General features: G+C 39.0%; 1 protein-coding gene across 1 annotated transcript in view; it reads right to left on the reverse strand.

The window, feature by feature from the left end:
• The window catches only part of LOC120869430 (trophoblast Kunitz domain protein 1-like), a 124,414-nt gene that overhangs the window by 82,374 nt on the left and 29,827 nt on the right, over nucleotides 1-12,213 (reverse strand). The gene's annotated exons all lie outside the window — the stretch shown is intronic.

Consider the following 12,213-nt stretch of genomic DNA (forward strand, 5'->3'; position numbering starts at 1 on the left):
GCAGCCAGAGCCGGAAGGGGGCAATTGCGGCCCCAGAGAGGCATTATCTACCAAACTGCAAGCAGGCTTCTTTGCTAACCAAGATTTCTTGGGGTTCTGGACGGTCAACATCTGCCTGAGAAGGCACGCTGGTTTTACACCCAGAAAACCGAGTGGCAGGGACGGGGGAGGAGATAAGTCGCAGTGACCACACTCACCAAACACCTCATCACCTGAGCTGCTTGGACCTGGGAAAGGCACAAAACGCAGGCCCAACCGAGTCTGCACCTCTGAGGACTACCTGGGTGCCTGAACCTGAGCGGTTTTAGATCTGGGAGGTATATGCAGCCCAGGACTGGCCTCGGACGGTTCCTGGCAGAGCAACCTAGAGCCTGAGCAGTGTGGGCAGGGAGGGCACACATGCCATGAGTGGGTACAGGCCCAGTGTGGCTGAGACACTGCGAGCACACACCAGTGTTATTTGTTTGCAGCATCCCTCCCTCCTCACAGCGCGACTGAACAAGTGAGCCTAAAAAAGTGTCCACCAACGCCCCCCTGTGTCAGGGTGGAAATCAGACACTGAAGAGACCAGCAAACAGAAGAAGCTAAAACAGAGGGAGCTGTCTTGGAAGTGACAAGTGCAATAATTAAAACCCTGTCGTTACCACCAACTACATAGGAAGGGGCTTATAGATCTTGAGAAATATAAGCCGGACCAAGGAACTAGCCAAAAATAAACTGACCTGACACTGCCCACAATAACACCAGAGAAAGTCCTAGATATATTTTTACTACCATTTTTAAAAATTTTAAAGTCCTCTATTACCCCTTTAATTTTCATTTTTATAACCTATTATTACTTTGCAAAAAAAAGAGACCCTGTTTTTTAAAGCAAACTTCACATATATACATTTTTTATAATTTTTGTGACTTTTTTTTTCTTTTCTTTTTTTCTGTTCTTTAATATTGTATTTTTGAAAATCCAACCTCTTCTCTAGATTTTTTATCTTTGCTTTGTGGTTTTTTTTTTTTAATCAATTTTGTACCTTTAAGAACCCAATCTTCAGTACCCATTTTTACTTGGAGCAAGATTACTGGTTTGATTGCTCTCTCTCCCTTTGGACTCTCCTTTTTTTCCACCAGGTCACCTCTATCTCCTCCCTCTCCCTTCTCTTCTCTACCCAACTCTGTATATCTCTTTGTGTGTTCCAGATGGTGGAGAACACTTAGGGAACTGATTACTGGCTGGATCTGTCTCTCTCCTTTTGATCCCCACCCCCCCTCACACCCTTTATCCTCCTGGACATCTCTGTCTCCTTCCTCCCTCTTATCTTCTCTGTATAACTCCGTGAACATCTCTGAGCAGTCCAGACTGTGAAGCGCACATAAGGAAGTGATTACTAGCTAGCTTGCTCTCTCCTCTTTTGATTCCACCTCATCTCATTTGGGTCACCTCTAACTCCCTCCTCCCTCTTCCCCATGTAACTCTGTGAACCTCTCTAGGTGTCCCTCACTGTGCAGAAACTTTTCATCTTTAACCTAGATGTTTTATCAACAGTGCTGTATAGATGGAGAAGTCTTGAGGCTACTGTAAAAATAAGACTGAAAACCAGAAGCAGGAGGCTTAAGTCCAAATCCTGAGAACACCAGAGAACTCCTGACTCCAGACAGGAGCTCATCAAACGGCTCCATACCTCCACTGAAACCAAGCACCACCCAAGGGCCAACAAGTTCCAGAGCAAGACATGCCACACAAATTCTCCAGCAACACAGGAACACAGCCCTGAGCTTCAATATACAGGCTGCCCAAAGTCACTCCAAACCCACTGACATCTCATAACTCATTAGTGGACACTTAATTGCACTCCAGAGAGAAGAAATCCAGCTCCACCCACCAGAACACCAACACAAGCTTCCCTAACCAGGAAACCTTGACAAGCCACCTGTACAACCCCACCCACAGCGAGGAAATGCCACAATAAAGAGAACTCCACAAACTGCCAGAACACAGAAAGGCCACCCCAAACACAGCAATATAAACAGGATGAAGAGACAGGAGGTAAAGGAACAGGATAAATGCCCACCAAACCAAACAAAAGAGGAAGATAGGGAATCTATCTGATAAAGAATTCCAAATAATGATAGTGAAAATGATCCAAAATCTTGAAATCAAAATGGAATCACAGATAAATAGCCTGGAGACAAGGATTGAGAAGATGCAAGAAAGGTTTAACAAGGACCTAGAAGAAATGAAAAATAGTCAGCATATAATGAATAATGCAGTAAATGAGATCAAAAACACTCTGGAGGGAACAAATAGTAGAATGATGGAGGCAGAAGATAGTATCAGTGAAGTAGAAGATAGAATAGTGGAAATAAATGAATCAGAGAGGAAAAAAGAAAAACGAATTAAAAGAAATTAGGACAATCTCAGAGACCTCCAGGACCATGTTAAATGCCCCAACATTCAAATCATAGGACTCCCAGAAGAAGAAGACAAAAAGAAAGACCATGAGAAAATACTTGAGGAGATAATAGTTGAAAACTTCCCTAAAATGGGGAAGGAAATAATCACCCAAGTCCAAGAATGCCAGAGAGTCTCAAACAGGATAAACCCAAGGCGAAACACCCCAAGACACATATTAATCAAATTAACAACGATCAAACACAAAGAACAAATATTAAAAGCAGCAAGGGAAAAACAACAAACAACACAGAAGGGGATTTGCATAAGGATAACAGCTGATCTTTCAATAGAAACTCTTCAGGCCAGGAGGGAATGGCAAGACATATTTAAATTGATGAAAGAAAATAACCTACAACCCAAATTACTGTACCCAGCAAGGATCTATTCAAATATGAAGGAGAAATAAAAAGCTTTATAGACAAGCAAAAGCTGAGAGAATTCAGCACTACCAAACCAGCTCTCCAACAAATGCTAATGGATCTTTTCTAGATGGGAAACACAAAAAGGGTTTATAAACTCAAACTCAAAACAATAAAGTAAATGGAAACGGGATCATACTTATCAATAATTACCTTAAATGTAAATGGGTTGAATGCCCCAACCAAAAGACAAAGACTGGTTGAATGGATACAAAAACAAGACTCCTATATATGTTCTCTACAAGAGACCCACCTCGAAACAAGGGACACATACAGACTGAAAGTGAGGGGCTGGAAAAAGATACTCCATGCAAATAGAGACCAAAAGAAAGCAGGAGTAGCAATACTCATATCCGATAAAATAGACTTTAAAACAAAGGCTGTGGAAAGAGACAAAGAAGGACACTACATACTGATCAAAGGATCAATCCAAGAAGAAGATATAACAATTATCAATATATATGCACTCAACATAGGAGCACCACAATATATAAGACAAATGCTAACAAGTATGAAAGGGGAAATTAACAATAACACAATAATAGTGGGAGACTTTAATACCCCACTCACATCTATGGATAGATCAACTAAACAGAAAATTAACAAGGAAACACAAACTTTAAATGATACAATAGACCAGTTAGGCCTAATTGACATCTATAGAACTTTTCACCCCAAAACAATGAATTTCACCTTTTTCTCAAGTGCACATGGAACCTTCTCCAGGATAGATCACATCCTGGGCCAAAAATGTAGCCTTGGTAAATTTAAAAAAAAAATTGAAATCACTCCAAGCATCTTTTCTGACCACAATGCAGGAAGACTAGATCTCAATTATAGGAGAAAAACTATTAAAAATGCCAAGAGATGGAGGCTGAACAACATGCTGCTGAATAACCAACAAATCACAGAAGAAATCAAAATATGTATAGAAATGAATGAAAATGAAAACACAACAACCCAAAACCTGTGGGACACCGTAAAGGCAATGATAAGGGGAAGGTTCATAGCAATACAGGCATACCTCAAGAAACAAGATAAAAGTCAAATAAATAACCTAACTCTACTCCTAAAACTACTAGAAAAGGAAGAAATGAAGAATCCTAGGATTAGTAGAAGGAAAGAAATCTTAAAAATTAAGGCAGAAATAAATGCAAAGGAAACAAAAGAGACCATAGCAAAAATCAACAAAGCCAAAAGCTGGTTCTTTGAAAAGATAAATAAAATTGACAAACCATTAGCCAGAATCATCAAGAAACAAAGGGAGAAAAATCAAATCAATAAAATTTAGATGAAAATGGAGAGATCACAACAGACAACACAGAAATACAAAGGATCATAAGAGACTACTATCAGCAATTATATGCCAATAAAATGGACAACGTGGAAGAAATGGACAAATTCTTAGAAAAGTACAACTTTCCAAAACTGAACCAGAAAGAAATAGAAAATTTAACAGACCCATCACAAGCACAGAAATTGAAACTGTAATCAGAACCTTCTAGCAAACAAAAGCCCAGGTCCAGATGGCTTCACAGCTGAATTCTACCAAAAGTTTAGAGAAGAGATAACACCTATCCTACTCAAACTCTTCCAGAAAATTGCAGAGGAAGGTAAACTTCCAAACTCATTCTATGAGGCCACCATCACCCTAATACCAAAACCTGACAAAGATGCCACAAAAAAGAAAACTACAGGCCAATATCGCTGATGAACATAAATGCAAAAATCCTTAACAAAATTGTAGCAATCAGAATCCAAGAACACATTAAAAAGATCATACACCATGACCAAGTGGGCTTTATCCCAGGGATGCAAGGATTCTTCAATATCTGCAAATCAATCAATGTAATATACCACATTAACAAATTGAAAAATAAAAGCCATATGATTATCTCAATAGATGCAGAGAAAGCCTTTGACAAAATTCAACATCCATTTATGATTAAAAAAACTCTCCAGAATGCAGGAATAGAAGGAACATTCTTCAACATAATAAAAGCTATATATGACAAACCCACAGCAAACAATACCTTCAATGGTGAAAAATTGAAAGCATTTCCTCTAAAATTAGGAACAAGACAAGGGTGCCCACTCTCACCACCACTATTCAACATAGTTTTGGAAGTTTTGGCCACAGCAATCAGAGCAGAACAAGAAATAAAAGGAATCCAAATTGGAAAAGAAGAAGTAAAACTCTCACTGTTTGCAGATGACATGATCCTCTACATAGAAAACCCTAAAGACTCCACCAGAAAACTACTAGAACTAATCAATGAATATAACAAAGTTGCAGGATATAAAATCAACACACAGAAATCCCTTGCATTCCTAATACACCAATAAAGAGAAAGTAGAAAAAGAAATTAAGGAAATAATTCCGTTCACCATTGCAACAAAAAGAATAAAATACTTAGGAATATATCTACCTGAAGAAACTAAAGACCTATATATAGAAAACTATAAAACACTGGTGAAAGAAATCAAAGAGGACACTAATAGATGCAGAAATATACCGTGTTCATGGATCAGAAGAATCAATATAGTGAAAATGAGTATACTACCCAAAGCATCTATAGATTCAATGCAATCCCTATGAAGCTACCAGCGGTATTTTTCACAGAGCTAGAACAAATAATTTCACAATTTGTATGGAAATACAAAAAATCTTGAATAGCCAAAGCAATCTTGAGAAAGAAGAATGGAACTGGAGGAATCAATCTGCCTGACTTCCAGCTCTACTACAAAGCCACAGTCATCAAGACAGTATGGTACTGGCCCAAAGACAGAAATATAGATCAATGGAGCAAAATAGAAAGCCCAGAGATAAACGCACGCACCTATGGACACCTTATCTTTGACAAAGGAGGCAAGAATATACAATGGAGAAAAGACAATCTCTTTAACAAGTGGTGCTGGGAAAACTGGTCAACCACTTGTAAAAGAATTAGAACACTTTCTAACACCATACACAAAAATAAACTCAAAATGGATTAAAGATATAAATGTAAGACCAGAAAGTATAAAACTCCTAGAGGAGAACATAGGCAAAATACTCTCCGACATAAATCACAGCAGGATCCTCTATGACCCACCTCCATATTGGAAATAAAAGCAAAAATAAACAAATGGGGCCTAATTAAAATTAAAAGCTTCTACACACAAAGGAAACTCTAAGCAAGGTGAAAAGACAGCCTTCAGAATGGGAGAAAATATAGCAATGAAGCAACTGACAAAGGACTAATCTCAAAAATATACAAGCAACGCCTGTAGCTCAATTCCACAAAAATAAATTTATAATAAAAAAGTAATAAATTAAAAAATATATAAATGAGATATGAGCTTTTAGATAAACTCTATTAAGATTCATTATGCTTTAGGAATGTCTATCTAAACTATCTCTCCAGATTTGAAAAACTTGAAATTCTAAGGGTTGTGCTAAACTAAGTGTTGGAAGTCTATTGAACAGCTAGGTCATTTCCAAATAAAATAAGATTTTGGAATATTTTTTACTGAACACTAATTGCCTCTTACAGAGAAATAAAGAGATTCGGGACTAAAAGTGAATGATTTCTGGTGCTATCCTAAAATGTCTCCCTAAGAAAGCAAAGGTTTTAAAAATTATCACTGGTATTTATGCTCAGTTCAGTTCAGTTCAGTTCAGTCTCTCAGTCGTGTCTGACTCCTTGGGACCCCATGAATCACAGCACGCCAGGCCTCCCTGTCCATCACCAACTCCTGGAGTTCACTCAAACTCATGTCCATCGAGCCGGTGATGCCATCCAGCCATCTCATCCTCTGTCGTCCCTTTCTCCTCCTGCCCTCAATCTTTCCCAGCATCAGGGTCTTTTCCAGTGAGTCAACACTTCGTGTGAGGTGGCCAAATTATTGGAGTTTCAGCTTCAGCATCAATCCTTCCAATGAACACCCAGGACTGACCTCCTTTAGGATGGACTGGTTGGATCTCCTTGCGGTCCAAGGGACTCTCAAGAGTCTTCTCCAACACCACAGTTCAAAAGCATGAATTCTTTGGCGCTCAGCTTTCTTTATAGTCCAATGCTCACATCCATACATGACCACTGGAAAAACCATAGCCTTGACTAGACGGACCTTTGTTGGCAAAGCAATGTCTCTGCTTTTTAATATGCTATCTAGGATGGTCATAACTTTCCTTCCAAGGAGTAAGCGTCTTTTAATTTCATGGCTGCAATCACTATCTGCAGTGATTTTGGAGCCTAGAAAAATAAAGTCAGCCACTGTTTCCCCATCTATTTCCCATGAAGTGATGGGACTGGATGCCATGATCTTCTTTTTCTGAATGTTGAGCTTTAAGCCAACCTTTTCACTCTCCTCTTTCACTTTCATCGAGGCTCTTTAGTTCTTCACTTTCTGCCATAAGGGTGGTGTCATCTGCATATCTGAGGTTATTGATATTTCTCCCAGCAATCTTGATTCCAATTTGCGCTTCATCCAACCCAGCATTTCTCATGATGCACTCTGCATAGAAGTTAATAAGCAGGGTGACAATATAGAGCCTTGACGTACTCCTTTTCCTATTTGGAACCAGTCTGTTGTTCCATGTCCAGTTCTAACTGTTGCTTCCTGACCTGCAGACAGATTTCTCAAGAGGCAGGTCAGGTGGTCTGGTATTCCCATCTCTTTCAGAATTTTTCACAGTTTATTGTGATTTACACAGTCAAAGGCTTTTGCATAGTCAATAAAGCAGAAATAGATGTTTTTCTGGAACTCTCTTGCTTTTTCGATGATCCAGCAGATGTTGGCAATTTGATCTCCGGTTCCTCTGCCTTTTCTAAAACCAGCTTGAACATCTGGAAGTTCACAGTTCACGTATTGCTGAAGCCTGGCTTGGAGAATTTTGAGCTTTACTTTACTAGCATGTGAGATGAGTGCAATTGTGCTGTAGTTTTAGCATTCTTTGGCATTGCCTTTCTTTGGGATTGGAATGAAAACTGACCTTTTCCAGTCCTTCGGCCACTGCTGAGTTTTCCCAATTTGCTGGCATATTGAGTGCAGCACTTTCACAGCATCATCTCTCAGGATTTGAAATAGCTCAACTGGAATTCCATCGCCTCCACTAGCTTTGTTCATAGTGATGCTTTCTAAGGCCCACTTGATTTCACATCCCAGGATGTCTGGCTCTAGGTGAGTGATCACACCATCGTGATTATCTGGGTCATGAATCTCTTTTTTCGTACAGTTCTTCTGTGTATTCTTGTCCCCTCTTCCTAATATCTTCTGCTTCTCTTAGGTCCATACCATTTCTGTCCTTTATCGAGCCCATCTTTGCATGAAATGTTCCCTTGGTATCTCTAATTCTCTTGAAGAGATCTCTAGTCTTTCCCCTTCTGTTGTTTTCCTCTATTTCTTTGCATTGATCACTGAGGAAGGCTTTCTTATCTCTCCTTGCTATTCTTTGGAACTTTGTGTTCAGATGCTTATATCTTTCCTTTTCTCCTTTGCTTTTCGCTTCTCTTCTTTTCACAGCTATTTGTAAGGCCTTCTCAGAAACCCACTTTATATTCATCAATCTATAAAATGCTAGTATAAAGTTCAGATAATCCTATCTGATTGAGTGTTCTAAACCTTTTTGATATTTGTTGACCAAACTTCCTAAATCATCCTAATAACCAACTTGATTTCTAGCTAATTTTGGGATGCTTCAGAAGGCCCCTGAAACATCTAAAGTATATTACACTAATTAACTTCATTTTGTTACAGAATGACATGGGAAGTATTGTCAAGTGAGTAATAAGTCTCATGTTATACTGTATGGTAAATATTACTAATATAGGGATCCTGGAAACTGTATGGAGTTCTTAAAATTCTGATGTGTTTGAGTAAAATGTTATCAGGCATAATTTTACTTACTATCTCAAAACATTGTCATAGCATGAACCAAGTTTCACAAAAATGCTTCCTCATCAAAAAGAGGTATAGAAAGAACTTTTGGATAAAAACCAGTTTCTGAACTGGGTAAGGATTCTAATGGAAAACCTGATGGCTTCAAAAAGGTTAACAAAAGGACTGAATGAACTGGTAATATGCTTATAACTTTTATGGGTTTTAATCTGAAAAACTACTGATATGAATCTGTGTTTTCCAGGTGTAAGATAAAAACCTTCCCTTCAAGCTAATTTTGACAGTAATTTGGTAAAATTATATTTAGTAAACAAATTAAAACATTTATCTTCTCTGTCTATCTGAGCCCTCCAGAGATTGGAAACTCTTTGCTTCCAGTAATTTTATTAGATAAGTTAGGTAGGTTATCCCTCTCACCGGTACAGACATCTGGGAATTCACTCAGATCTGTTAGGCAAAATATGTGATAAGCCTTTGGCTCGACTTTCCTAGCCTTGAAAGGTTTTATTTTAAAAGTTCAGTCTTAGACTCTATAAAAAGTTTCAGCAAAGCAAAAAGATCTATGATCAATTATGACTGTATAAATCATCAGGCCAAGTCTATTGACACCAGATCTATGTCACAAACAAATGATAATTTGGTTCTATTTGGTAAAAAATGATGATGATTTTAGGGAGAGAAAGAAGTTTCAATGAATGTTAAACCCCACTTTGTTAATGGAGGTCTGTATCTACTAAGACTCATTTCTTTGCTGTTAGGGTCTGCTGCTGCTGCTAAGTCCCTTCAGTCGTGTCTGACTCTGTGCAACCCTATAGATGGCAGCCCACCAGGCTCCCCCATCCCTGGGATTCTCCAGGCAAGACCACTGGAGTGGGTTGCCATTTCCTTATCCAATGCATGAAAGTGAAAAGTGAAAGTGAAGTCACTCAGTCTTGTCCGACTCCTAGCAACCTATGGACTGCAGCCCACTGGGCTCCTCCGTTCATGGGATTTTCCAGGCAAGAGTACTGGAATGTGTTGCCATTTCAATGCAAAATGTAATTGAGTTATTAAAGGACACTGTAGGTTTGTTTCTGAAGGTTATGTCAGTAATCTATCTTTGGATGAAGATCAGATGCCTCACGCATGACCTGCAGCTGAGACTGGAAAAAGACAGAATTTAAGAAAGTGCCTCCAACCTAGATGGAAGGACTTTTCTATCAGGTACTCTTGACTAACTCATGCCCAATGAAATTGAAGGGATATTGACTTCCAAAGACCCCTAAGCTGGACTGGTCTATAAGTAGGCCTGCTGACCTCAAAATCACCTTAAAACAATGCCCAAGAAGAGGAAACTGCACTACCCTGGAATGAGAAGATGATATCAAAAGTAGACAGCTTGCCCAAGATGCTGGACCAGATTCATATGATCAATTATAATATTTTCTTGATTCCGTGGACTTTTACCTATCCATCAAATGTTTTATATTATTGACACGATTCTATGCTAGTTTAAAACTCAATCCAGTTGTTGGGTTGTGACCAATTACCTGTGTCCAGTATCTCTGGGTTACCTTGATGGATTTCCTTCCTTCAGGGCTCTGATTGGATACCCCTAGGAAATTTATTTTAGATGAGTGTTCAGTCCTGTTCTCTCTATTCATGATATTACTAGTTGGGATCCTCTCACCAGGTCAATTAATAATACCTGTTTTGATGCTGGCCATAGATTCAAGTTTTCTCTTAGGGTCATTCAAACTCAATCAGAGTGACAAGCTAAGTCACAATATAATTATTAAAAAGTTAACCTCTCATCTTTAAAAGGAAAACTCCTACAATTATGGGATGGATCTATATGGTTAACACCAGGCTGTAGTCATTTAAGTTTACAAGCTCCATTTTATTAGGATCAATTAAATCATACTGATAATGATCAACCTGGTACTATTGAGACAAGGCTGGGTGCTTTATGAACCATGCCTAATATTACCCTTAGAGAGAATGATTGGTATGGAACTCAATGGATATATGGCACTAATTTATGGCCTTGAAATCTACAGAGATGAATACAAAGGTGTAGCCTGGGATTCCCATGAACTTAAGGTCATGCATATTAGCAAATTAGAGGTCATCACAACCAATCTAACATTGGTATGATCCCAATGGGTCAAAGATCTGTATTCCACTGGTATGGCCATTTAGAAGCTTGTGTGTGTGTGCATGCCTTCAATGGGGTTGGAGAATGTAATTGACCATATTGAAGCCTTAGCAACTTTCATAAGCTTTAAATGATAGTAACCAGGCTATTAGCCTATTGAAATCTGAAATCTCTATGATGAGAAAGGCAGTGCTATGCAATTGCAAGGCATTTGACACCTTACAGAATCTCAAGGAGATATCTGTGCTCTAATTCCAACTGAATGGTCTATTTTCATACCTGATAAATTCTTAAATGTAACACACTTGATGAACCACATGAAAAATCAGATTTCTGATTTAAATGACCCATTCCCCAGTCTTGATGATCTTTCTTTTTAAAGAAGAAAACTGGTTTGGTGTGGTAGGCACATGGCTAAAATATTTACTTTTAATTACACTAATGTTATTAACTATACTCTGTATTTTGCCTGTTTCAAAGATCACTGCTTCTTGTATTACCAAGTGTATGACTGAGCCTCCAACAAAAATAATGATGACTAGACTTAAAGCAGTTGATCAAATGTATATCTCTCTATATGATCAATGAATGTGATAGTGTAACTCTATATATGGGAAGGTGCAACGAAGGAAATGCTTTTCTGGGCCATAAAAGAAGACAGGTGTCCAGAGATCTTTGACTATGAAGACCTACTCCAGTAATAGCACGTTGAGTGGCCTATCAGCAAAAACGTTCCTCAGACCTGGGAACGAGCCTTCCAGCAATGCCAGAAATTTGGTCATAAAATGCCCCCCCCCGCCCCAAAGTATGGTCAGATTGATGACCACAAGGGGGCTGTGTCAACTACAAATTGGCACTTACCAAGGGCATTGGGAACGAGTGAACAACAAAGGCATTTGCCATCTGCCTCTACAGAGACTGAACCCATGCTGCTTGCTGTAGCTGTTGACCTTCAACAAACCCAGAGGGAGTTCAGGGTGGAGTGAGGCACTCTTGGGCTCCAAGATAACTGCAGATGGTGACTGCAGCCATGAAATGAAAAGACACTTGCTCCTTGGAAGAAAAGCTATGACTGACCTAGACAGCATATTAAAAAGCAGAGACATTACTTTGTTGACAAAAGCCTATCTAGTCAAAGCTATGGTTTTCCCAGTAGTCATGTACACGAATGTGAAAGTTGGACCATAAAGAAAGCTGAGCACCACAGAACTGATGGTTTTGAACTGTGATGTTGGAGAAGACACTGGAGAGTCCCTTGGACTGCAAGGATCCAACCAGTCAATCCCAAAGGAAATCATTCCTGAATATTCATTGGAAGGACTGATTTTGAA

The sequence above is a fragment of the Oryx dammah genome, unplaced genomic scaffold (assembly GCF_014754425.2).
Source record: "Oryx dammah isolate SB20612 unplaced genomic scaffold, SCBI_Odam_1.1 HiC_scaffold_10, whole genome shotgun sequence".
In the NCBI taxonomy this organism is placed as follows: domain Eukaryota; kingdom Metazoa; phylum Chordata; class Mammalia; order Artiodactyla; family Bovidae; genus Oryx; species Oryx dammah.